General features: G+C 51.5%; 1 protein-coding gene across 2 annotated transcripts in view; it reads left to right on the top strand.

Moving 5' to 3' along the window:
- The first annotated feature begins 9692 nt into the window (after window positions 1-9692).
- Window positions 9693-27448, top strand: part of LOC144722577 (protocadherin Fat 1-like) — a 110310-nt gene continuing 92554 nt past the window's right edge. For both annotated transcript variants that reach the window (XM_078600774.1, XM_078600775.1), the window contains exon 1: window positions 9693-9753. The gene's annotated coding sequence lies outside the window, so the exon portion shown is untranslated. The remainder of the gene's footprint in view (window positions 9754-27448) is intronic.

Below are 27448 nucleotides of genomic sequence, written 5' to 3'. Positions count from 1 at the left end.
TGCCGCTGCCGTAGGCGTGCATACAGCATACCCGCTCGTATAACAGCGATAATAATAATACTATCCTATCAAAGCACCGGTTTTCAATGATACCTTGAAAAAGGTCCACCGACAAAGCCAGCGCTTGGAACGAACGCGAGCACGCGGACTTTGCGACGCTATCGCGGCGTTATCGCTCCGCGCGGGTCTCGCTGGACGCGGTCTGCGCGCCCTCGCCGGTCATCGCCACTGAAAACTCCGAAACGCTCCGCAGGAAACTCGGCCGCACGCTCCCTGGGATTTGCTCAACTTACAAACCGTGCACGAGGACACATCCATACAGTTTTGTTTTAGTCCCATAAACTGCTCGGTTTTAAGCCAGGGCAGGCTAAACATGGCCTTAAGGGAATACACAAAACGATAACATCCTCAATCCCTCTCCCTCAAATCAAACGCAGCCTGGTGGGCAGGCAACGGGGGCTCGTAGACGAATCTGCTTGTTTGGATTTTTTTTTGGGCAACTCAAATCTGTTCAAAAATGCACATTCCGATTAATCCGTAACGTTAGCCTCGGAACGTAAGCCTCGAAATCTTCGGGCGCGGCGATGGCCCTTCCACCAGACCGTTGCAGCTACGTGCCATCTGCCGCGAGACATTGTGGGATCACGCTCCTCGTGGCGTGCGCCGAAACGGTTCTCCGCTGCATCTCCAATCGCCGCGCCTTCAATCGAATTATTAGTTTTTTTCAAGAAAAAAACATCCACCGAGGCCCCCGGCAATAGGAAGCGTGGGCTCTGCAGACGACCTGTTGCTGCCTGGCAGCGGCGCGGGAAACGCCGGCGCCCACGTGAATACAGAACCCTCGTCCCGGGGGGTCCGGATGGCCCCACTTACGAGTGAATGAGCGAATTAGAAGCTGTCTGCCCGCCTTGCCCATGGCACGGTCAAGGCTGCACAGACGCCGCTCATCCCCGTTGGTGGTCCTCGGCCAAAGGGGGAGGTTTCCAAACGGTCACAGCGGGGACCGCTCTGTTCATAGCACGGCCACTGTTTGACTCTGCCGGTGTATGGCGACTTGACCAGGTGGGCCCTCGGTCTGCTGACCCTTACAGCAAGTGGGCTCAGTGAACCCCGGACGGAATGTGAACTCATTCTCACAGCGAGGTGTCCCCTGCTCTGCCAGTCACTAAACTTGATAATGCATTCCGCAGAAGAGCGTGCCTTTGATAACGTGTCTTATCGCTGAATTTGCTTACTGTGATTCTTTTCAATGCATTTTTGTATTGTTTGTTTTGCCTAAGTTCTACAGTATAACAGCAACAGAATCTGTATTTATCCTGGAGGAGTCTCATGAACTATGAAGCTCTTTTTTCACAGGTGTCCAGTAGGGTCGGGTTAGCAAGTTACATCAACAAAACATATAAGAAAGGATACTATAAACTATTTTTATTTTACCAGGTATGGCCCACTTAGTTATATAGCTCCTTTTTAGAAGCGACCTGGCCACAAATGACAGCTCATGATGATGATGATGAAACATGTTATACCGTGAAACTTAAGCAATCGTTAAAGGAAACGTATTTCAAGATAGGAGATGTAATCAGACGTGATCTTTACTCCCCAGGCCCACTACTTGTGCTCAATCAGGACTGAACTATATATTTTTTTTTTATATTACCAGGTAAGATAGCTCAACGAAGTAGCTTATCATGTGGACGTTTATAGCAACCAAATACTGGAAACGCATGTCGATTATAAATGTGGAGGGAAAAACAGGAAGAACCGGGGAAAAATCCACGCGACCACGGGCAGAGAGACACGCAAACTCCAAATATACAGCAGCAGGCGTCAGGATCGGGATCTAACCCACGACCTCCTGTACACCAGGCGAGGTAGTTAACATCTCCTAGCCACCGCGCAACCACCCATCACAGCTGACATGGCCTTGCGGAAGCGCGTTCCCAGCTTGTTGCAGATGTTCATGGTTCAAGCCCAGCCGCCGCCCTGATTAATATTGCGGTGTGCATTCACCGGATACATATACGGTATAGATATATACGCGACACCGGCTTCACAGTACTGGCCTCCCAGCACGGCGCGGGGGGAGGGGTGTTGATGCGTCTTTCAGATGAGTCCACTGAGGTCCCGTTTGCACTGTGCACATCAATCAACTCTGCAAAAATTGGAGAACCCCCCCACATCATAACAGAAATATAGTGCAGGCTGGAAAGCCATCAATTTTAAGGAACAACATAGAAACGTACAAAAAAAAACACACACACTCAGCCATTGTGCATTGTGCACATCGACAAGAGGGCCGCAGTGCAGTTCTTCAGGAACTGTGTTGATGGCTTTGCACGGCGAGTTGCTCGACGCCGTCGCGTGCCGCACCGCCACGTGGGCAATGGCTGTCCGGCCCGTGTGGTGACGCCGGTCGCCACGTGACATTTATATCATTACTCTTTGGTTCTTTCGGTAAAGTCACGTAGATAGAAAATAAATTAAATGTTTGAATACGACGTTTCAATTGCAACACAAGCAGTCGTCATCAGGTAGAACTAAATTTGAGAGAGAGACAAAACACAGACACGGAGACACACAGACAGACACACAGAGACCCAATGCCTCTGTGTCGTGGCCTTAAATAAAGAGAGGGGGGGGGGCAGAGAGAGAGGTGGGTCTGCTGGTGCAGAGAAATTAGCATGTCAATGAGAGAGCTGTCTGGAAATCCACCCCAGGGCGGCAGGGGGAGAGAAAGACCCAGCAAGTCTGGTAAAGCCTGATACTTTTTTTTTATTATTTACACGCTTTTATTATTTAACCCACTGTCTGTTGTTGTTGTTGTCGTATCCTCAAATCTTGTAACTCAATTTTAACCCACTTCCCAATGTCGTATAGACTGCAAACTTGGTATACTTATGTAATATTAATGACAATACTATATTCTATAATTAAAAATAATATAAATATTTAAACCATCTTTTTTATATCTTATGTTTCGGCTTGGGTCTAATTGTCCACGCTCAACTCACGTTGGCTGTAAATCACAACAGTCCCTCACGTTATGGCAAGCCTCAGGGCCACTTCCTGGAGTCGTGGAGTTCTGCCATTACTCGTACGGTACATTTCATTAAAGCGTGTTTTTAAACAAAAGTATTTTTAAATATTACTTATTGATTATATCATTGTTGTTATTGTTCCGCTTGTTCACCCAGGATGGTCTCGCCGAGTCCCAGCACTATTTTGTTTCCAGAAGGCCCTGCAGTAGGGGGCGATGTTGCTGTGGGAGATTCAATAGAGTAATTTTCAGCATTTGGGATGTTTGGCCAATAAGCCAATTTACATTGTACGATTTATTTATTTTTAGCTGTGGGAAGAAACCGGAGAATCCGGCGGAAGCCCACGCGCAACTGGGGGGGGGGGCAGAGAAGGTACAAACGCCGCACAGAAAGGGCCCCCGAGTTGGGAATCGAACCCAGGTCCCTTCTTCTTCTTGTTATTGCGGGGCGAGAGGGCCCCCGTCTCGCGGCCGCCTGGTCGCCCTTCCTCAAGGTCACAGGGCGCGAGGCACGGCCCATCGAGAGGCTCTCACACACCACCAGAGCCGCGCGTCGTCAGAGTTGTCCACGAGGCCGATTTCACATGACACTTTGAGCCTTGAGGTTCCTCCCCACTGAAAATGTCCGCGTCTTAAAACCTGTAAATGGCAGCAAATTCGATTTCTCGCCGAGGTAAAACAACAACAAAACCCCCGAGAGGGTTTTTTTTATTATTAGCTGCCACCTTTTGCCACGTTTGAGAGCAGTTTGCGGGGACTTTAAGATAATTAATAGTAAATATTTTTGGGTTAGATTGCGTAAGTATAAATGTATCAAAACCCTCCACCACCCGACACAGCCAATTAGTAAGGAATTTGTCACGTAAACAAAACGCCAATTAGTTACTACTTCAGCCCACCGGTGTGTTGGAGAGTAAATCAACAACATTTACAACTTGAGTAGTACGACGTTTCGCTGGTAATTACATCCAGCATCATCGGGCGATTTACCAGAATAGCGAAGCCCTCCACCTGCTCCCGGTCTTAAATCGAGCAGCAGAGCGTCGTCATCACCTCAACATTTATACTTACGCGATCTAACCCAAAAACCTTTATTATGAATAATTTTGGTCGCGAAAGCGTGCCACGTGTTCAACTTTAAGAGAAGCGGCTGAACACACAGACGCACCGCGGGCGGGAGAGCTCCTGCGTTGAGAACCGAGACGCTCGCCGAGCGACTCAAACATTCATGCGGCGCCACAAGTCGCCAGGGGCTGATCGCGTTATCGTCACAACGGGCAATGTCCAACCGGCAAGGCTTTATTGCATCCGCAGCTGCGTGGGGCTGAACTCCCACAAATGTCCACCTGCGCGGTCACCCCGAGTTCGATTCCCGGCCACGGCTGATGTCAGTGGCGAGGATGATCGATACCCATTATCGATACCCATTATCGATACCCATGTCAAACTGACTCGGCCTGCCACGTGTTTACCTATCGTGTGGTGTGACGCCATCAGCTCTGCGCCTCTGGGGAGACAAAGACGGCCGGACGTGTGCTTCAGCCACCACCTCCTTAATTGGCTTAACAGATGTGAATGCGTGGTGGGTGCGTGAGCGTGTGATGTGTGATGCGCGCGTGTGTGTGTGTAAACGCGTGTGTCTGGTCCCAGCTGTGTGAATGTGTGTGCTGGTGTTTCATCAAACACTCCACCCCCTCGACTCCCCATGAGTGACGACGCAGTTGTGGAGGATTTCCCCCATACTGTACCTGGGCTGTGTCATCATTATTCATCTCACTCCGAATCAGTCCAGCGGCATTATCTATCCATCAGCCCCATAATGCTGTGTGTAAGCTACCTGGCCTATCGCTCCACACTACATTTCGAGTCTTCTTGTCCACAGCCCTGCCCCCTCCCTTATCTATGCTTGCGAAACATGGACCCCCTCTAATGGAACACCTGCGCCGGGTTGAAACACTCACGCTGGCCTGCTTACGATGAATTGAGGATCTCACAGACCTTTCAAAGATCTGGACACAGTCCCCTCTGGTGACCTAGCCCGCATGTCCAGCCACAGCATGCCCAAGCAGCTTCTGTTTGGCCGGATCGAGGGGGCCAAACGGGAGTGGCATTGGCTCGAGAAGAGATGGAGCTGATGTGGCGCAGGAGGACGTGGAGCTGAGTGGACTTGCCGATGACCGGTACCAGCGGTGTCAAGATCGGCCTATGTGGAGGAGGAGGCTCGTGAAGGACGCTGCTGCTGTTGCTGGGCAGTTGGAGGCAGTCGCCCTCCAGCAACAACGGAGGGCGGAGAAGCGACGCTCACAGCAACGAGCGGAGCTCCGGGCTTGTTAATCACGCAGCGAGGCGGCACAGTGGGGAGCAAAGGTGGCGCGTCTATCAGTTGCCTCGGAGGTAGTCAACCCATGGCACCTGGGTCTGTCCCGTGACCTGTTGTCAGCAGCGAGCCTTCAACACTCCACGTGGCCTCAAAGTGCACCTAGCCTGGCACACAAGCGCCGCAATGACGTTACCGCCACTGAGTCGCGAATGGCTGCGGTTTTTGTTGGCGAGTCCGTGTACGTTGTCCTTTGCGTGTGTATTTGAGATGTGACTGGACGTGTGAGTGTGTGATTGTTTATGAGTGGCTAAGTTTGTATAACTGTGTCAAATATGTGTGCGTTTCAGGGATGTGTGTATCAGGGATGTGTGTGTGACAGTGATGTGTGTGTCAGTGACGTGTGTGTCAGTGACGTGTGTGTCAGTGATGTGTGTGTCAGTGACGTGTGTGTCGGTGACGTGTCATGGATGTGTTCACGTTGATATTCCTGTTTGTGTGTGGAGGCCTTCATTAGCGCTCGCTAAGAGCACTTGCCCCACGAGCCCGTTAGGGCTACACGGGGGATCGTTGTCTTTGTTGGGAGAGGGGGTAGGGTAGGGGAGGGGGTTTGGTTGGGGGTGGGTGAGCGGTGGGGGTTGGTGAGCGGTGAGGGTGGGTGAGCGGTGGGGGTGAGTGAGCGGTGGGGGTGGGTGAGCGGTGGGAGTGGGTGAGCGGTGGGGGTGAGTGAGCGGTGGGGGTGGGTGAGCGGTGAGGGTGGGTGAGCGGTGGGGGTGGGTGAGCAGTGAGGGTGGGTGAGCGGTGGGGGTTGGTGAGCGGTGGGGGTGGGTGAGTGGTGAGGGTGGGTGAGCGGTGGGGGTGGGTGAGTGGTGAGGGTGGGTGAGCGGTGGGGGTTGGTGAGCGGTGGGGGTGGGTGAGCGGTGAGGGTGGGTGAGCGGTGGGTGAGCGGTGGGGGTGGGTGAGCGGTGGGGGTGGGTGAGCGGTGGGGGTGAGTGAGCGGTGGGGGTGAGTGAGCGGTGGGGGTGGGTGAGTGGTGGGGGTGGGTGAGCGGTGGGGGTGAGTGAGCGGTGGGGGTGAGTGAGCGGTGGGGGTGAGTGAGCGGTGGGGGTGAGTGAGCGGTGGGAGTGGGTGAGCGGTGGGGGTGGGTGAGCGGTGGGGGTGAGTGAGCGGTGAGGGTGGGTGAGCGCTATGAACCCCACCTGAATTCGATTTCGGGCTCTCGCGTCAGCAGTGGCGAGTGACATCTGACTCGGTGCCGGGCTTCCCCTAGGTTGACTCAGCCTCAAACGGGTACCCGGGGTGACGTGTAACATATCACCACTGGGAGGCAAAGACGGAGGACCGTAGATCCTGTGAGTGGTATGTGTAGACCCAGTGAGTGGGTGTGTGTAGAGGTGAGTGTGGGTGGGGTACGTGGGAGTGTGTGTAGAGTGGGAGTGTGAAGGGTGTGTATGTGTAGGGTGTGTGTAGTAGTGTGTGTGTGTAGTAGTGTGTGTAGGGTGTATTTGTGTAGGGTGTGTGTAGTAGTGTGTGTCGTAGAGTGTGTGTGTAGGGTGTGTTTAGTAGGGTGTGTGTGTGTAGTAGAGTGTGTGTGTGTGTAGGGTGTGTATGTGTAGGGTGTGTGTAGTAGTGTGTGTAGTAGAGTGTGTGTGTAGGGTGTGTTTAGTAGGGTGTGTGTGTGTAGTAGAGTGTGTGTGTGTAGGGTGTGTATGTGTAGGGTGTGTAGTAGTGTGTGTGTGTAGGGTGTGTTAAGTAGGGTGTGTGTAGGGTGTGTGTAGTGTGTGTGTGTAGGGTGTGTGTGTAGGGTGTGTGTGTGTAGTAGAGTGGGTGTGTGTAGGGTGTGTGTAGGGTGTGTGTGTGTAGGGTGTGTGTTTAGTAGAGTGTGTGTAGTCGAGTGGGTGTGTGTAGGGTGTGTAGTAGTGGGAGTGGGTGTAGTGTGTGTGTGTGTGTGTAGTAGTGTGTGTGTGTAGGGTGTGTGTGTGTAGTAGTGTGTGTAGGGTGTGTGTGTAGGGTGTGTGTGTAGGGTGTGTGTGTAGTAGTGTGTGTAGGGTGTGTGTGTGTGTAGTAGAGTGTGTGTGTAGGGTGTGTGTAGGGTGTGTGTGTGTAGGGTGTGTGTGTGTAGGGTGTGTGTAGTAGTGTGTGTGTGTGTGTAGGGTGTGTGTGTGTGTGTAGTAGAGTGTGTGTGTGTGTGTGTAGGGTGTGTAGGGTGTGTGTGTGTAGGGTGTGTGTAGTAGTGTGTGTAGGGTGTGTGTGTGTAGTAGAGTATGTGTGTAGGGTGTGTGTAGGGTGTGTGTGTGTAGAATGTGTGTGTGTAGGGTGTGTGTAGTAGTGGGTGTGTGTGTGTAGTAGGGTGTGTGTAGAGTGTGTGTGTAGTAGTGTGTGTGTAGGGTGTGTGTGTGTAGTAGAGTATGTGTAGGGTGTGTGTAGGGTGTGTGTGTGTAGGGTGTGTGTGTGTAGGGTGTGTGTAGTAGTGGGTGTGTGTGTGTAGTAGAGTGTGTGTGTAGGGTGTGTGTAGGGTGTGTGTGTGTAGGGTGTGTGTAGTAGTGGGTGTGTGTGTGTAGTAGGGTATGTGTAGGGTGTGTGTGTGTAGGGTGTGTGTAGTAGTGGGTGTATGTGTGTAGGGTGTGTGTGTGTAGGGTGTGTGTGTGTAGGGTGTGTGTAGTAGTGGGTGTGTGTAGTAGTGTGTGTAGGGTGTGTGTGTGTGTAGTAGAGTGTGTGTGATGGGTGTGTAGTAGTGGGTGTGTGTGTGTGTAGGGTGTGTGTGTGTAGGGTGTGTGTGTGTGTAGGGTGTGTGTGTGTAGGGTGTGTGTAATAGTGTGTGTGTAGGGTGTGTGTGTGTAGGGTGTGTGTGTAGGGTGTGTGTAGGGTGTGTGTGTAGGGTGTGTGTGTGTAGGGTGTGTGTAGTAGTGGGTGTGTGTGTGTGTAGGGTGTGTGTGTGTAGGGTGTGTGTAGTAGTGGGTGTGTGTGTAGTAGGGTGTGTGTAGAGTGTGTGTGTAGTAGTGTGTGTGTAGGGTGTGTGTGTGTAGTAGAGTATGTGTAGGGTGTGTGTAGGGTGTGTGTGTGTAGGGTGTGTGTGTGTAGGGTGTGTGTAGTAGTGGGTGTGTGTAGTAGAGTGTGTGTGTAGGGTGTGTGTAGGGTGTGTGTGTGTAGGGGGTGTGTAGTAGTGTGTGTGTGTGTGTAGTAGGGTATGTGTAGGGTGTGTGTGTGTAGGGTGTGTGTAGTAGTGGGTGTGTGTGTGTAGGGTGTGTGTGTGTAGGGTGTGTGTGTGTAGGGTGTGTGTAGTAGTGGGTGTGTGTGTGTAGGGTGTGTGTGTAGTAGTGTGTGTAGGGTGTGTGTGTATGTGTGTAGTAGAGTGTGTGTGATGGGTGTGTAGTAGTGGGTGTGTGTGTGTGTAGGGTGTGTGTGTGTAGGGTGTGTGTGTGTGTAGGGTGTGTGTGTGTAGGGTGTGTGTAATAGTGTGTGTGCAGGGTGTGTGTGTGTAGGGTGTGTGTGTAGTAGAGTGTGTGTGTGTAGGGTGTGTGTAGTAGTGGGTGTGTGTGTGTAGTAGGGTATGTGTGTAGGGTGTGTGTGTAGTAGTGTGTGTAGGGTGTGTGTGTAGTAGAGTGTGTGTGTAGGGTGTGTAGTAGTTGGGGTGTGTAGGGTGTGTGTGTGTAGGGTTTGTGTAGTAGTGTGTGTGTAGTAGAGTGTGTGTGTAGGGTGTGTGTAGGGGTGTGTGTGTAGGGTGTGTGTGTGTAGGGTGTGTGTAGTAGTGGGTGTGTGTAGGGTGTGTGTAGTAGTGTGTGTGTGTAGTAGTGTGTGTGTGTAGGGTGTGTGTGTGTAGGGTGTGTGTGTAGTAGTGGGTGTGTGTGTGTAGGGTGTGTGTAGTAGTGTGTGTGTGTAGTAGTGTGTGTGTGTAGGGTGTGTGTGTGTAGGGTGTGTGTAGTAGTGGGTGCGTGTGTGTAGTAGAGTGTGTGTGTAGGGTGTGTGTGTGTAGGGTGTGTGTGTGTAGTAGAGTGTGTGTGTAGGGTGTCTGTGTATAGGGTGTGTGTGTGTAGGGTGTGTGTGTGTGTAGGGTGTGTGTAGTAGTGGGTGTGTGTGTGTAGTAGTGGGTGTGTGTGTGTAGTAGGGTATGTGTAGGGTGTGTGTAGTAGTGGAGTGTGTGTGTGTAGTAGGGTGTGTGTAGGGAGGGGGAGCACGCGTGTGGGGGGTGGTGAAAGGGCCTCGCTGGCGGAGGTACACGCGGAGGGACACGGGCGGTGCTGCGGCCGCGCGAGCTTCGCGCGCAGGGATCTCGCTGGGAAAGTTTGGAGAAGAAGTCTTTGTGCGGAGCGACTCGCGGCGCGGAGCACCCAGCCAGCCCACCCAGCCCACCTCGCCCAGCCAGCCAGCCCACCCAGCCCAGCTCTACTCACCACAACATGTGAGTCGCGCCAGCACGAGTGGAGTCCCTGCGAGGGACACGAGAGAGAGGAGAGGGGAGAGAGACCGCGAGGGGGGATTGGCACAGACGGAGGAGCGTGGAAGCGGCGTGGAGGTTGGGGGCTGCAGGGGGACGGGACGAGACCCCGGGCAGAGAGACGGGGAGAGAGACGGGCAGAGAGAGAGGAGGAGAGAGGCGGGGAGAGAGACGGGGAAGAGGAGGTGAGGGGAAGAGCCATTGAGACGAAACGACGAAGTGGAATGTTTATAAATGGTGGGGTGAGGGATTAAAGAGGAGAGGAATGGGGGGGAGGGAATCGGAAGATGGAGTGATGGAATGGGAGAGCGAACGAGAGGGGGGCATGGTGAGAGAGAGGGGGGCATGGCGAGAGAGAGGGGGGCATGGTGAGAGAGAGGGGGGCATGGTGAGAGAGAGAAGGGGATATGTTAACTGTAGATGAATTTGAGGGGACCGAGCGAGCGATAGAAAATACAAAATCTCTGAGAAGAGGAACGAAAGTGAGCGAGGAGAGCGAGGCGGAGTTGGATTGAGAGTGGGAAGAGATTTGGGGAAGAGGGGAGAGGGAGGAGGGGGGACGCTGTCCCTCACCCATGTCCCCGTGTCTCTCTGTGTGTCTCTGTCCCGGTGTCTTCGTGTCTGTGTGTCTCTGTGTCCCCGTGTCTCTGTCTCGGTGTCTGTCTCTATGTAGCCTGTAACAGGCTGCAGGGGCAAGTGTTGTTAGCGAGCAGCACCTACAGACACAACACAGACAAAGATTCCCCGTGTAGCCTGTAACAGGCTGCAGGGGCAAGTGCTGTTAGCGAGCAGCACCTGTGAAGTCTACCGGCACTGTGGCACGCGAGGGGGTGGGTGGCCGGCACCACGCCCGGCCGCCTTTGTCTCCCCAGTGGCGATGTTTACGCACCGGACTAGGGTGATTTTGTGTTTACGCTGAGTCGACCTAGGGGAGGCCCAGGACCGGTTCGGACTATCGTTTCTGGTGTTGGTGGTCGCCGGGGTCGTAGCGCAACGCGGTAACCGCTGCACCACCGCTCACCACTCCTCACCACCTCCCTCACCACCACCTCTCTCACCACTCCTCACCACCCCCCTCACCACCCCTCACCCTTTCTCTCGTCACCACCTCCCTCACCACTCCCCGGTGCCTTCATGGTCACCCTCAGCCCCCTGCCCCCCCCCCCCAACGCTGCCCTCCGCTGAGTCCCCCTGCTCCTGCCTGAGCCCCCTTGGAACCAGCTCCTGGTACCCCCCCCAGGGCGCCTGACTGCCGTCTCATCCCCTGGTAGTTACCCTCGCCCACCCCCCCCCACCCAGACTCTCCCTTCTCATCCCCTGGTAGTTACCCTCGCCCACCCCCCCCACCCTGACTCTGCCGTCTCATCCCCTGGTAGTTACCCTCGCCCACCCCCCCACCCTGACTCTGCCGTCTCATCCCCTGGTAGTTACCCTCGCCCACCCCCCCACCCTGACTCTGCCGTCTCATCCCCTGGTAGTTACCCTCGCCCACCCCCCCACCCTGACTCTGCCGTCTCATCCCCTGGTAGTTAACCACGCCCACCCCCCCACCCTGACTCTGCCGTCTCATCCCCTGGTAGTTACCCTCGCCCTCCCCCCCCACCCTGACTCTGCCGTCTCATCCCCTGGTAGTTACCCTCGCCCACCCCCCCACCCTGACTGCCGTCTCATCCCCTGGTAGTTACCCTCGCCCACCCCACCACCCTGACTGCCGTCTCATCCCCTGGTAGTTACCCTCGCCCACCCCCCCACCCTGACTCTGCCGTCTCATCCCCTGGTAGTTACCCTCGCCCACCCCCCCACCCTGACTCTCCCGTCTCATCCCCTGGTAGTTACCCTCGCCCACCCCCCCACCCTGACTCTCCCGTCCCATCCCCTGGTAGTTACCCTCGCCCACCCCCCCCACCCTGACTCTCCCGTCTCATCCCCTGGTAGTTACCCTCGCCCACCCCCCCACCCTGACTCTGCCGTCTCATCCCCTGGTAGTTACCCTCGCCCACCCCCCCCACCCTGACTCTCCCGTCTCATCCCCTGGTAGTTACCCTCGCCCACCCCCCCACCCACTGCACGAACCCTCATGGCACCACCTCGCTTGCTGGCCGTGTTGCTCGTGTCCCTGGCTCGCACCATCCCTCTCCTCCATTCCTCACGGCCGACGTGGCTTGAGACGTGGGTTTGAGACGTGGGTTTGAGACGTGGGTTTGAGACGTGGCTTGAGACGTGGGCTTGAGACGTGGGTTGAGACGTGGGCTTGAGACGTGGGTTTGAGACGTGGGTTTGAGACGTGGCTTGAGACGTGGGTTTGAGACGTGGGTTGAGACGTGGGCTTGAGACGTGGGCTTGAGACGTGGGCTTGAGACGTGGGTTTGAGACGTGGGTTTGAGACGTGGTTTTGAGACGTGGGTTGAGACGTGGGCTTGAGACGTGGGTTGAGACGTGGGCTTGAGACGTGGGTTTGAGACGTGGGTTTGAGACGTGGGTTTGAGACGTGGGTTTGAGACGTGGGTTTGAGACGTGGGTTGAGACGTGGGCTTGAGACGTGGGTTTGAGACGTGGGTTTGAGACGTGGGTTGAGACGTGGGTTTGAGACGTGGGCTTGAGACGTGGGCTTGAGACGTGGGTTTGAGACGTGGGCTTGAGACGTGGGTTGAGACGTGGGCTTGAGACGTGGGTTTGAGACGTGGGTTTGAGACGTGGGTTTGAGACGTGGGTTTGAGACGTGGCTTGAGACGTGGCTTGAGACGTGGCTTGAGACGTGGCTTGGATTCTTCCACTTGCCTGCTGGTGTAGAGTTTCGGCCGATGTGAATTCACGGACACTTGTTACCGGAGTTTCTATTTTCACTACGTTTTGCCAATGTCTGTACAACACTTGTGTGTTCCTGTGCAGTTCTTATAGTGTGTGTGTGCTGTCTAAAGAGGTACAGACGTGTCCTACTCTCTATACGTGCCTGTGGCCGTGTCTCTCTCTGTAACCGGCACTACTGTGTGTGTGTTATTGTGCCTCGCTGAGTCTCACGACTCTCTTTTCAGGAGGGCCCTGTCAGGTTTTGACAGTCCAAGCGATTGCTGCTGCTGTGTATTATACCAACAGAATATTTTCTCATCCTGTTATATCTCGTGTGTGTCCCAAGGTAGCGCGCGTATTCGGGCGCTTATCACACTCCATACTCGTGTGCATCGTGTGTCTGTGTGTGTTGTGTGGCTGTGTGCGTCGTGGTGATGTGTGGCTGTGTGTGTTGTGTGGCTGTGTGCGTCGTAGTGATGTGTGGCTGTGTGCGTCGTGGTGATGTGTGGCTGTGTGCGTCGTGGTGATGTGTGGCTGTGTGCGTCGTGGTGGTTTGTGGCTGTGTGCGTCGTGGTGGTTTGTGGCTGTGTGTGTCGTGGTGGTTTGTGGCTGTGCGTCGTGGTGATGTGTGGCTGTGTGCGTCGTGGTGATGTGTGGCTGTGTGCGTCGTGGTGATGTGTGGCTGTGTGCGTCGTGGTGATGTGTGGCTGTGTGCGTCGTGGTGGTTTGTGGCTGTGTGCGTCGTGGTGGTTTGTGGCTGTGTGCGTCGTGGTGATGTGTGGCTGTGTGCGTCGTGGTGGTTTGTGGCTGTGTGCGTCGTGGTGGTTTGTGGCTATGTGCGTCGTGGTGATGTGTGGCTGTGTGCGTCGTGGTGGTTTGTGGCTGTGTGCGTCGTGGTGGTTTGTGGCTGTGTGCGTCGTGGTGGTTTGTGGCTGTGTGCGTCGTGGTGGTTTGTGGCTGTGTGCGTCGTGATGTTGTGTGGCTGTGTGCGTCGTGGTGATGTCTGGCTGTGTGCGTCGTGGTGGTTTGTGGCTGTGTGCGTCGTGGTGATGTGTGGCTGTGTGCGTCGTGGTGATGTTTGGCTGTGTGCGTCAGGGTGATGTGTGTCCATGCCATCGCGTCCGTTGCGCGTGGGAGAAGAGGGAATCCATCAGCTGTTGGCTCAGGTGCTCTTGAGCACAGGCTTGAGAGAAAGGGCACCCGCGGATTTCACGCGGCGCTCAAGTAAAATGTGGACAGATATGACCGGGTGTTAATATAGACAACTTCTATTTATATACAGCAAGAGTTTACTTGTGCACACTGCCACAGGGCATAGCGTGAGACGGTGCAGTCGTGAGAAGCCAGCGAGAGCCTGGCGTGTGCACGCGTTGAGCCAATAACCTCGTTCACTTGCCTATTTAAATGTCTTAAAAAGACACATACTGTATTTTCATGCGTGTCTAGGTCATTCGGTTACAGGGGACTTGATAATGTTGAAGCTCTCGGTTTTGATGACACCGCAGTGCGAGACGTGGCATAGTGTCAGCCTCAGATGTGCTCCCTAACTTCTGCACTATGCACACAATTGTCCGAGTGTCTATGCAGGACCTCGGATAGTACTCGAGATATGGACCATGAGACCAGCTATTTTATTTGTTAGAACCACCTGAGCTGGTATCACTTTCGCGGCTACAATTTCTTAATATTGCCAATAACGGTGAATTATGTGGCAAGTATTTGTGGTGAGTGGAGTTATCAATTAATCCACTCGTATTAACCATGTAAATATATCGATGGGACTCGCATTTCGCTACCTTGAGTGGTACTAATTTCAGCTCTGGCCCATGGACTAATGTTGCAGTGGCCAAATACTCTGCTGAGCAGGACTCTCTTGACAAGGTCCACGGTGGCGAGATGTTAACTACCGCGCCTGATATGGAGGAGGTCGAGGGTTGGATCCTGACCCTGACCCCTGTATATTTGGAGTTGCAATGCTCTCCCCGTGGTTACGTGGATTTTTCTCCAAGTCCTCCAGTTTTTCCCTCCGCATTTAGAATCTATGTGCGTTTAGAGTATTTGGCTGCTATACATTTGCATATGACAAGCCATTTCGTTGAGCTATCATTTATGGCCAGGTCACTTCTGAAAAAGACCGAAACAGCTCCGTGGGCCTTTCCATGGCTCTGCCAGTCAGAGCTGCTCTCCGTGCCGTGGGAAACTTGCTTGCATAGGCACACTTGCTGTCTTCAGAGTAAGCGGCTGTGGAGTTATTTTCTTTAGAGAAACCCCACTTTAAGTCTGTTTGCATGCCCCGTCCTTCCCGTGTGCCGTGCATAACACATAGTGGCATGCGTCTGTTTTTTGTTGCTACCTGCGCCACCTGGGTGGTCTGCTTGCTTGCAATGCGCCTGGTTTTTGTGCCGAGAGCTCTCCGCTCATCAACGACTCCCTCTCTCTGTGAGATGGATGTGGCCGCCGTTTATCTCCAGGCTTGACGACGCTCGTTATCTGTCCACATTGTACCGCGCTGTTTCCACTGCACATTCCTCCCGGTTAAAACATACATGAGGTTCATTATAATATGCTGAAAGTTCATAATTTATGTGTTTGAATGAGGCATTAAGCCCTCCTGTCATCGTGGTTTCCTTGCAGACCTCAAATATCTCTTGACTTTTTTTTTGTCAAGAGTTAAAGCTTTCTTTTGTCATGCCAACACTTGACCATGTTATCATTGAGTAGCTTGTAAACAAAATGCATTTAGGCATTTTAGGTAAGTACGTAGAGTGTTTGAATGCACGAATCTCAGAATGGTCTTTGGGTTTTAATTCATTATGATTGTTGATAGGTTTGTGCTCATCTGAAGATTACAGCAGATGATCACTTTGCCTGGCATCGTAACCTCCTTACGCAGACTGACAGAATCCAGCTGGTGGCCAGAATGTCCCTCATCTGTTTTTGATTATAATCCACTCGTCTTTGCGTATAATCCACCGGTCTTAGATTATAATCCCTCAAATCATTGAGGGAGTTTATGGCGAGCTGCATATGAACGTGGCAATGGTGCTGAGCGGTCTTCACGCTGCAGCATGTATGCCGCTTTAGTTCTGTACGCGTGCATGGCGCAGCGTTGGCTGGATTGGTATGCGCGAGTGTGAGAGAACGATTCCCACGGCAGTGAACTGTTGCACTCCCTACATGGCAGCGACCGCTGTGGTCACACTCGGGGCTTGTTCGTCGCTGCTGCTGCTGCCGCCGCCGTCGCAGACACGTTGTGCACGCAGAGATTCCCTGAAGGATTTTGCGCACACTGCTTCTGGAAAGATAGAACTTGGTCCCGTTGCGTGGTAGCCTGCCACGGTAAGGGAGAGCATCCGCCTGTGTTTGAAGTTGCCGTATGTTAGTGAGCAATATATGGGTTAAAGAGAGCAATCGAGAACTGTGATCTTCTCGTGCCCTATCTCCGAAACTGACGGAGACGCTTGCAGGAAAGGGAAAAGATCCCCGGTTGGTTTAGTTGTCATATGATAATTGGTTCTTTACCCTTCTATCTGGCAACAAAACTGACACCTTTTTACAAGGAGTCATGTTTGCATAGACCGCAATACCTGCAGTCATAATACAAACAAAAGAACATAACTCTGATAATGTGCACTGTCCTTAAAGTTGATTGATCCACACCCGAGACAGCTTTCCTTAGAGCCTAGTCTCATATGGGTTGGACCAGATGACGCCAAAAGGCGCACAACTCAAGGACAATGCACCATCAGAGTATGAGAGCTCGGGGCAAGCATCTACACTATGGGAACCTCATTTGCCAGTAAAAATATGATAATTGGTTCTTTACCCTTCTATCTGGCAACAAAACTGACACCTTTTTACAAGGAGTCATGTTTGCATAGACCGCAATACCTGCAGTCATAATACAAACAAAAGAACATAACTCTGATAATGTGCACTACTTTAAGGACAGTGCACATTATCAGAGTTATGTTCTTTTGTTTGTATTATGACTGCAGGTATTGCGGTCTATGCAAACATGACTCCTTGTAAAAGGTGTCAGTTTTGTTGCCAGATAGAAGGGTAAAGAACCAATTATCATATTTTTACTGGCAAATGAGGTTCCCATAATGTTAGTGGTCATATGTCCATTAAAACTGCATCTTTCAGTTAATTTGTGCCCTAAGAAATTCACACAAACACTGCTTGAAAATACAACGCATGTGAGGGCACCGTTCCCATCGTTGTGGAAGCCTCTGTGTGTATGTAGACGCCACCGGGCATTGCGTGCCCCGCTCGGGCGCGTCCTGGTGTGCAAGTGCCTCCCTGTGCCATCCCCACGGGGCCCTCCCGGTGTAGAGGAGTGGAGGCGGCCGTGCGGGAGAGTGCCTTCTTCAAATCACCTTTAGTCAAAAAATAAAATAAACTGAACTTTGACCAAAAAAAACAAATCGGGTATTTTTAATCCAAATAAAACGTCCTTAAACGGTTTTCCCGGTTGGAAACTTCGTCACGCTTCCCTGAGTTTCGTTTATGCCGTGGGTCGTGAAAACTGAAATTTCTCCAAAGGTGCTGTCGTGGCAAATTACTTACACATCCAACCGAGTTGCATTCTTCATTATCATAAATATGGGCTTGTGTCTCTACTGGGCTACTACAAAGTTCGTTGCTCAACACAAAGGGGGACCCTGCTTGTTTAGCTATGCAATTGGAGTAATTGTTTAACTGATGTTAATTCGACGTAATGTGCAGAGTGCCTGTTTGTTGTTGCTCGGGTACTTTATGAAACAGGATCAAAGGGTTGCTTTAAAATGTCGAGGCGGTTAAGGGGAATTGTGGCTTGTTCTGTGTGAAGTCTTGCAGATTTTTAAACGATCATTTTGTGCAAGTCTCGGGTTAAAGTGCCCCACATCAGAACAAATTACACTTGTAATAATCATCATACTTTCATTTTATATAGCGTCATTCATGTCAATTGCATCCCATAATGCTGTACAGTAATTATACATGAAGACCAATACCTAGATACAGCTGCTTCCAAGCAATAAAAACCCTACTAGCAATCAACATTTAATAATAAAGCAAATAAAGAAATGGCATCAAAACAAAAGGCACAAACGATACAAAAAAGTGATCACAACAGAGAAATGAGTCCATTAGGCCACATCCCAGATCACAATCCCAACCATTCCGACCTGAAGCCATAGTCGGATGCACACACAGGGTGTTGTTTCGATACATTCACGTGGCATTGTGGCTGACATTTCACTCTTTTTCTCAAGTCCCATTTAAAAGAAAAACCAACGACAGTGAGGTGATGATGCCATGAGTGCAGTGGGAACATGTGAAGGTGCCATTTTCAAGCCTACAGAGCTCTTTTTGTTCCATCTTTTTCTCGGTGTGTAAATAAATAAGTGAAACACATTTTAGGCAGAGTTTTGGCGGGTTTGACTGTATACACGCACACGTGGAAGCGCTACTGTGGTGTTGCGTACGTCCTCACGTTGATGCGTGTGCGCTGCTACTCGACAGTACGAAGTCCTCGCACAGATCAATGTGTGTGTGTGGCAGCGTCCTGCTGAGTGTACCATTGCCGTACGATCGCTTCGCGTGTAATTTTTGCCGCAAATCTACTGTCCTGTCCATCATACTCAAAGTGTTCGAAAATGTTTGGGACTGCCAATGGGATTATTAATCATGTGGTGTGGAAATGGTGATTGTATCTCTCGGCTAAAATATGTTTTAGTTTTAAATACGGCACAGTACAGGCGTCCCTCGCATAACGCGCGACATGTGTTCCTGAAAAGCAGCGCGTAAGTCGAATTGCGCTGCATGGAACCTATTTTCCCATAGACATTGTACATGTCATAAGGGGGGGGGGGGTGCATTACCGAAGAAAAATGTAGTATTTAATTTACTTAGTTTAGACCTGGATTCACAAAATACACATATATTAAATACTTAATGATAATAGTTTTATTCACATAAAAATATATTTAATGAGTTTAATCACAAAAAATGTATAAATAATATTAAAAAGATGACTACTTACAAAGATGACTTAATAAGATAACCTTCAGGGCTTATTGAATTCTTCCGTGGGCTGCTTGCAGCAGCAGATCCAAGATGGCTACGCCCAGCCCGTGACACTGGGGGCTGCCATGATGCGTTGACGCCATCACATTGAGATTCTAGTTGGTTAACCTGACACGTTTTTTTACTTTTAATGTTTATAATTGAAGATATATTTTTTAAACATTTCATTTAACAATTGTTTAGGTTTTTTCTTGAGTGCGTAACTGTGTAGAAGCAGGCATAGCTGTGTAGAAGCAGGCATCGCTGTGTAGAAGCAGGCATCGCTGTGTAGAAGCAGGCATCGCTGTGTAGAAGCAGGCATCGCTGTGTAGAAGCAGGCATGGCTGTGTAGAAGCAGGCATCGCTGTGTAGAAGCAGGCATCGCTGTGTAGAAGCAGGCATGGCTGTGTAGAAGCAGGCATCGCTGTGTAGAAGCAGGCATCGCTGTGTAGAAGCAGGCATGGCTGTGTAGAAGCAGGCATCGCTGTGTAGAAGCAGGCATCGCTGTGTAGAAGCAGGCATCGCTGTGTAGAAGCAGGCATCGCTGTGTAGAAGCAGGCATGGCTGTGTAGAAGCAGGCATGGCTGTGTAGAAGCAGGCATCGCTGTGTAGAAGCAGGCATCGCTGTGTAGAAGCAGGCATCGCTGTGTAGAAGCAGGCATCGCTGTGTAGAAGCAGGCATCGCTGTGTAGAAGCAGGCATCGCTGTGTAGAAGCAGGCGTCGCTGTGTAGAAGCAGGCGTCGCTGTGTAGAAGCAGGCATCGCTGTGTAGAAGCAGGCATGGCTGTGTAGAAGCAGGCATCGCTGTATAGAAGCAGGCATCGCTGTGTAGAAGCAGGCATGGCTGTGTAGAAGCAGGCATGGCTGTGTAGAAGCAGGCATCGCTGTATAGAAGCAGGCATGGCTGTGTAGAAGCAGGCATGGCTGTGTAGAAGCAGGCATGGCTGTGTAGAAGCAGGCATGGCTGTGTAGAAGCAGGCATGGCTGTGTAGAAGCAGGCATGGCTGTGTAGAAGCAGGCATCGCTGTGTAGAAGCAGGCATGGCTGTGTAGAAGCAGGCATGGCTGTGTAGAAGCAGGCATGGCTGTGTAGAAGCAGGCATCGCTGTGTAGAAGCAGGCATGGCTGTGTAGAAGCAGGCATGGCTGTGTAGAAGCAGGCATGGCTGTGTAGAAGCAGGCATGGCTGTGTAGAAGCAGGCATCGCTGTATAGAAGCAGGCATGGCTGTGTAGAAGCAGGCATGGCTGTGTAGAAGCAGGCATGGCTGTGTAGAAGCAGGCATCGCTGTGTAGAAGCAGGCATGGCTGTGTAGAAGCAGGCATCGCTGTATAGAAGCAGGCATCGCTGTGTAGAAGCAGGCATGGCTGTGTAGAAGCAGGCATCGCTGTGTAGAAGCAGGCATCGCTGTGTAGAAGCAGGCATCGCTGTGTAGAAGCAGGCATCGCTGTGTAGAAGCAGGCATCGCTGTGTAGAAGCAGGCATCGCTGTGTAGAAGCAGGCATGGCTGTGTAGAAACAGGCATCGCTGTGTAGAAGCAGGCGTCGCTGTGTAGAAGCAGGCGTCGCTGTGTAGAAGCAGGCGTCGCTGTGTAGAAGCAGGCATCGCTGTGTAGAAGCAGGCATCGCTGTGTAGAAGCAGGCATCGCTGTGTAGAAGCAGGCATGGCTGTGTAGAAGCAGGCATCGCTGTGTAGAAGCAGGCATCGCTGTGTAGAAGCAGGCATCGCTGTGTAGAAGCAGGCATCGCTGTGTAGAAGCAGGCATCGCTGTGTAGAAGCAGGCATCGCTGTGTAGAAGCAGGCATCGCTGTGTAGAAGCAGGCATCGCTGTGTAGAAGCAGGCATCGCTGTGTAGAAGCAGGCATCGCTGTGTAGAAGCAGGCATCGCTGTGTAGAAGCAGGCATCGCTGTGTAGAAGCAGGCATGGCTGTGTAGAAACAGGCATCGCTGTGTAGAAGCAGGCGTCGCTGTGTAGAAGCAGGCGTCGCTGTGTAGAAGCAGGCATGGCTGTGTAGAAGCAGGCATGGCTGTGTAGAAGCAGGCATCGCTGTGTAGAAGCAGGCATGGCTGTGTAGAAGCAGGCATCGCTGTGTAGAAGCAGGCATCGCTGTGTAGAAGCAGGCATCGCTGTGTAGAAGCAGGCATCGCTGTGTAGAAGCAGGCATCGCTGTGTAGAAGCAGGCATGGCTGTGTAGAAGCAGGCATGGCTGTGTAGAAGCAGGCATCGCTGTGTAGAAGCAGGCATCGCTGTGTAGAAGCAGGCATCGCTGTGTAGAAGCAGGCATCGCTGTGTAGAAGCAGGCATCGCTGTGTAGAAGCAGGCATGGCTGTGTAGAAGCAGGCATCGCTGTGTAGAAGCAGGCATCGCTGTGTAGAAGCAGGCATCGCTGTGTAGAAGCAGGCATCGCTGTGTAGAAGCAGGCATCGCTGTGTAGAAGCAGGCATCGCTGTGTAGATGCAGGCATCGCTGTGTAGAAGCAGGCATCGCTGTGTAGAAGCAGGCATCGCTGTGTAGAAGCAGGCATCGCTGTGTAGAAGCAGGCATCGCTGTGTAGAAGCAGGCATCGCTGTGTAGAAGCAGGCATCGCTGTGTAGAAGCAGGCATCGCTGTGTAGAAGCAGGCATTATGGAGGCATTTGTAGTGGATTGCGCTGGGAATGATAACGCAATGCAACCCGTGCAGATGAGGGGATCCGCACCAAATTTGCAACGGTAACTTAAACAAATAAATGCACGTAATTGTAATATACAATATGCAGCTAAAATATTTTAATTGAGTAAGGGTCCGGATTTTATTGACAAAAATCGTCGGTTGATGTTTTATTTATTACCTTTTAAAGCGGTAATTTGAACCTTAAGGCGGTACCCCCGGGGTACCATAGTACCGCGGCTCTTGCACAATGTCCGTGATGCAGTCACTTTTGGTCTGTTGATGGTCGACGATGCGGCAATCGACTCATCTCGACGAGCTGTACACGATGCACTATTCAAAGTTAAAATTTTCGATAACGGATTTTGTATGCTAATGTTTGGCGTTTCGACATCACGGAGTGGCACTGATTTCGGATTGATTGGTACCCCATTCGCGAAGTTAACTACACCCCTGGAAAAAATAGTGTCCAGAAATAAAATATTTTATTGCCTCGGCCATTTAGTCTTATTTAGTACCCCGGGGTACCGCCATAAGGATCAGTTGTGTGGTGGGGCATCGTCCACCTTTCTCCTCCGTGACCTTTCCGTGAGTTATAGAGTTCCCCACCCCCACCGCCCTTCCGTTCCGTCAATTTATTTTTAAACAAAACAGACCCTGTCATGATCGTCGCCTTAATTGAGAGCGATCGTATTATTATTATTCAGGCTGCTGGCCACGGGAGCTGGTGGCACTCATTATGCGCTGGCTTAGAACCAGCGATGGAGATGAGGCATGGGAAGTAAACATTCGGTATTCTAGAGGGAACCAGGACTCTGCATCAGCTTCACATCTTTAAGGAGGATCTGAGAGGTGACCCATGAAACATTGCATTTGATATTGAGTTAATTTTTTAATGAGATGTCTGGTCATATGTATGTATGTTGAACTTCTTCTGCACCGTATGTAGCCAACCACGCTAATCGGAGGTGCGGTGGAAGGACAACGAACTAAGCACAAAAAGCCGCTTTAAAGAAATGACTTTTCAATCTGAAAATGCGCGATCCAGTGACCGTCTTTATTTGTCAGGATATTAGCGAGTACTCTGGATACTGGCTACAATTCCCAAGCTCACGTGGCAGTAGATTTGAATTTTGGCTGACCATCGAACAAAGATGGTCACTGTAACGCGCGCCTTCGGATGCGCTTCTGCGGCCGTCTGGAACGCTCTTCCTTCCGATATTCGGAAGCCACTGGAACTAATTTCTTTAGAACTGCTTTTAGTGTTCAGTTTGTTGTCCTTTTCCCCGCACCTCTGATTAGCACGGTCGTCTACGTACGGCACGAAAGACGTTCAACATGCACACATGCAATACATACATTATCAATCGTGATCATCTTCGTCAGAGGCTTCGATTTAAGAGCGAGACCCGCCTGGCTCCCTGTGCCGACCACATCCTGCCCAGGGCCAGCAGCAACCTCTGCCCATGAGCGCTTGTCTCTGCCCCAGAAAAAAAGAGAATGCCGAGTTTAAGTTTGATTGCAGCAGCCGTTTATGTGTAAATGATTGACCGCAATGTTGGCTGAGGTTACAATGCACACGGGGTGTGTGTGTGTGTGCGCTGTAAATGTGCCGTCTGTCTCAATATGGGGTTTTTTTTTTAGGCAGCTGTGGTTTTGTGTTTGGGTGTCTTCTGCACACATGACGGTTCAGCAATTGTGTTCTCTTACGTAGCGTGAGATGCTTTAACGCCACGTATCAAAGGTAAAGTGAGTCACATTATTCATGTTGAATGCGGAAGCACCTTTTCAATGGGGGTATAACCGCAATGAAACGGCGTGGTTGTGTGTTTGAGGCTAGAATATTAGAATCCAATTAATGACGGAGCCTCTGCACCTGGTGTCAGCGCGAGGGGCTAGCCCCTCCCGCATCTCGTTTCTGTGCCCGGGAGTGCGCTGGGGCAATTGAATAATAATAGGGGCTGCACTTTCAAGTTCTCAGCTTATCTTGTTTCACCAGATGACCTGGGGCATTAGTCTGTCAATAGGGGGCGATGATTGCCACCTATAATTCCAAATCGAGTTATTCTCTGGGTAATTATTTGTAAAATACAAATTTGGACTCTTGACGCTGGCACACAACATTGTGCCGTTCCCGTTCTGCTGTAATGTGTGCAGATGCCTGCGCTAATGAAGGCGATAGTGGCCACGTCAAATAACGATTTGATTGACAACGGCCACTGAAAGCGGACGACGTGTGCGGTATTATTACGACGGCTCTTCCACCCGTGGTAATAACCCAGGGCGGCCGCTGGCCTCCAACCTCCGTGAAGCGCGCTCGTCGCTTATCGCGGAGCCGCCGCCGGGCCGCGTGGCCACTCGGGCACCAGTGGATGTTGGGGGGGGGGGACGTGAGCGCGCGGTGACGCCTGATTGGCGATGCACACCGCCGCTCTTTAACCCTCGCGCTCTGTAGTGTTTGTACGTGTGCGACGTGTCGAACTTCTTTCGCAGCGAACGTAGTCAATCGTGATAATCGAAGGGCTGCTCTGCCCGCACAAATGATAAATTATTCTAAACTTCACCCCAAGCTATGTTAATATTTTACAATTTATCCGCTGCATAAATTATGAATTATTCTATACGTTGTCCCAAGCTACGTACATTATCTATTCTTTATCCCAAGCTACGTACATAATCTATTCTTTATCCCAAGCTACGTACATAATCTATTCTTTCTCCCAAGCTACGTTGAGACGTGAATTTAAAATGCGTCGGATGAATACAGCATAATTATAGATATTTGCTCCCACGATATAATTAAATGCCAATTATCACTCTTACTCTCACTGAGAATAGCTTGCGTTTCATCTCGTGTGCCGCAATGAGCGGCGAGCACGCCGGATTGCAGATTTTGAGCAGAGCCGCTATAAATTGTTGATAACCATGGTCGCAGAGGAGCGAGACAAAAAAAAAGCGGTGATGAATCAGGCAGGGCCTATTTATAGGCGGCAACAAACCACCCAGGGAGGGGCTCTCTTCTTTTTGGTGTTCTCATGAAAATAAACGCGGATAAAATTGCGGTGCTCGGCGATGAGGGCCCCTCGCGGGGTCGCTCGGCACTCGATCACACACGGACTTTGAAGCCGCCCTCCGCCACGCGGCGTTCTCGCTGAGCAGCAGAGCCGTCCTTGTTATCCGCAGGTGTTTTTTTATTATCAATGAAGGTAGCCGACAGGTGGTCAACAAGCCGCCGCCGACGGCCTTTTGAAGAGCCCGGCTCCGAGGCTGTGTTGCTACAAAGCGAAGAAGATTAGCGCTTTATAATTGGCGTCATTTACTGATGCGAGGCTCGGGTGTTTGGGCAGCGATGCGTGCCGAGCGGCGAAGGCACAGACGGTGAAGGAACGGTGTGGCACTCGCTGCCTGTGGCTGGCAAAGCGATCGCGAGATGCCGCGGGATCCGCGTTGACGACGTTGGGTCGGCGTTTCCCCCGCGCGGAGTTTGAAATGGCGAACGTCGCCGAAGGGGCGCTGCCCGGCCTGATCGGGGTGACCTTGAGTGGCGGAGGAGGCCCGAGGCGGCGGAAGCGAAGGCGGCGTGTGTGGGCACTGCACATTCCACGCAGCCGTGGACTTAGACCCACAGCTGTGAAAGAGGGTGGCCATGTTTCGGATAAAGATTACACATTAACTTTATTGCCCTTTAAACCAAAAGGACATAAAACCTTAGGAGGAAACGCCTCTTCCCCCCCCCCACATCGTGCACCACGGTGGCAAAATGTTAACTACCTCGCCTGGTATACAGGAGGTCGTTGGTTCGCCTCTGAATTTGGAGTTTGCGTGTTCTCCTCACTGTGGTTGCGTGGATTTTTCTCCGCCTCCGGTTTCTCCCTCCAGATTTATAAAACATGCTTTTCGAGTATTTGGCTGCTATACATTTCCATGTGATCAGCCACGTCGTTTGAGCTAGCATTTGTGTCCAGGTCGCTTCTGAAAATGAGCTATAGGCTCAGTGGGCTTCAACTGGTAAAATAACAAAAATAGTTGAGAATGTTCGAACCCCGTTGTGCTGTGTGGAGTTGGCCGCTCTGCGGTACTGTGCGCGGGCGAGGCATTGCGAGCATTCGCGTCTTCAGGGAAGGTTGCTTTGCAGTCGATTTAAACACGGGAACGGTCGTTGCAGGGGTTCCCAACGGAGACCCCAGGGGTGCGGGGCTGGGTGCTGCGGATGGGCGCACGCACGGGCTCGTTGATCCCCGCGTTTGTGTGGTCGACCGCGGCTGCCACGGCCAGCCTCTGGTGGGGTTGGGTGGCTTGTTTGGTGAAGAGAAAAAAATTCGCCATGACATTCGCTCGGGACCTTAAAGACAGAGGAGAGCGGCGACTTGGCCCGGGCGTATTGTTGTCCGGCCCGTTTTGGGTCAAAGTAAAACAGGAAGGGGGAGGGGGGGCCGTCACCTGGCCAGGTGCGGCATGTGTCTGGCCTAACTGGGCTTGCCCGCTGCGCGTAGAAGAGGCCCCTTTGTGTGGTGCTGCCGTCCGTCTGGGTGTGCGGGGGGACTCTGCCCAAGCCTGGGTCAGTGTGCTGCTCCCATTCGCTTCGCCTTTGTTAGCCTAAATGTGCCTCATAAATGTAGGGTGTCTAAACGGTGCCAATAGAAAGCCATGGAAACGCTAAATGTTCTCGCTCCCGCCTGGGCGGTGCGTGGCGGCGCTGGCAGTGTTTGTGTCTGTGTCGTCGTCACCCGTCTTTGGATAAAACGAATCGTGGCACCAGAATTTCCTGATTATTATTTTGTTCCCCAGGCTTCTCAGTTTCACCTGGGATTATTCCGCTGCTGAAGAGGGGGGGGGTCATGGCTGTAGTGCTCTATAGAGTGTGGGTTGGGGAACGGTTAGCGTGGTGGTTGAGAGGAATGTCACCGACTGTTGGTTTAAGGGAACTCGGCCTTCGCTTATTATTCCAACTGTATTTGAGTGTAGACTTGTAGAGTCGCTTATTAAGTTCAGTTGTCCGCTTGGGTTGCTCATTTTTTACCGTGCAGATCTGCCGGAAATCTAATGTTTGCTTTATGAATTGTGTGGCCCTGGTGCTATGGTTTATTGGCTGGAATGGCTCGTGAAGTAAAGCAACGGGAGGGTCAGCTCTCCATATCGCTCGTCTCTCGGCACCACCGAGTGAGACACCGCGAGTGTTGCCCTGTTGATGGACTGTTCCCCACGAGAGTAACGTGGAAGTTTTCCGCTTTGGCCGAATGCCGTTGGGCCATCGGGGCCCACGGACACGTTTTATTGCTGGTGCTGCCCGTGCCCCTGCTGGGCGCGGTGGTGGCCCACAGTTGGTGTCCTTGTTTGCTCGGCTTCCCCCCCCCCACTGCCTACAGAGAGACGCAGCCTCCCACGCCCCTCAACAGTCTTCACAGGGCTCTCCCCCCCCCTCTTATCACCGCCAATAAAAGCGATGCTCACAGTTCACACTCGCGCTCTTTTGATCCGGCCGGATGTTTTTCACAATTTTTGCTTGCACTTAGTTCTGACCTCCTTTTAATAAAAGTAACGCTTACATGGTCCGGAGCGATCTCTTTTTAAATCCTTTATATTAAGTTAATTTGCTTGCTTGCTTGCGCGCTTACGACCGTGCAAATCTTTCGGTCGTTTTTTAACCCACTTCCCGTGATCCAATCGAGCTGACATTTTGCACACAGACTTGTGCGTGACAATTTATTTTCGTGAAAAAAAAATTCCAAAATTTTCCACTTTTTAGGGGAAAAAAAAATGTCATATTTTATTTAAAATACCAATGTGATAAAAAATGAAACTCTTACTCAAGAAAAACAGAAATGAATAATAAAATAAAACCGATGCCACGCATATAAAGGATTTATAGTGAAAAACTTTGTTTTTACGGGTTAATTTTTTTAATGAAGTTTGTTGAACTCAAAAAATGTCACACGTCCGCCAAAAGTTCACGGGGAAGCGCCAAATGCGAGGGCAGTGCTTTGTCGGTGGTAAGGCCGCCATGAGAGAGTTGTGATGGGGACTAGGGCGTGGAAAGGTTTGAAAAGTGGTCGTTGAGAATAATCTCAGCTGGTTCAAGATGAGCAAGAATGTGAATATTCTATCCCTGGAGCACACAACTAATACAAGCCAGGAGAGTAAACGTCTGTGTAGTATCTATGTTGCTGTGCA

Source organism: Lampetra planeri, chromosome 15 (genome assembly GCF_965212315.1).
Source record: "Lampetra planeri chromosome 15, kcLamPlan1.2.h2, whole genome shotgun sequence".
Lineage (NCBI taxonomy): Eukaryota > Metazoa > Chordata > Hyperoartia > Petromyzontiformes > Petromyzontidae > Lampetra > Lampetra planeri.
Note: the sequence above shows the minus strand (reverse complement) of the source record. Positions and strands in the feature narration are given on the sequence as shown.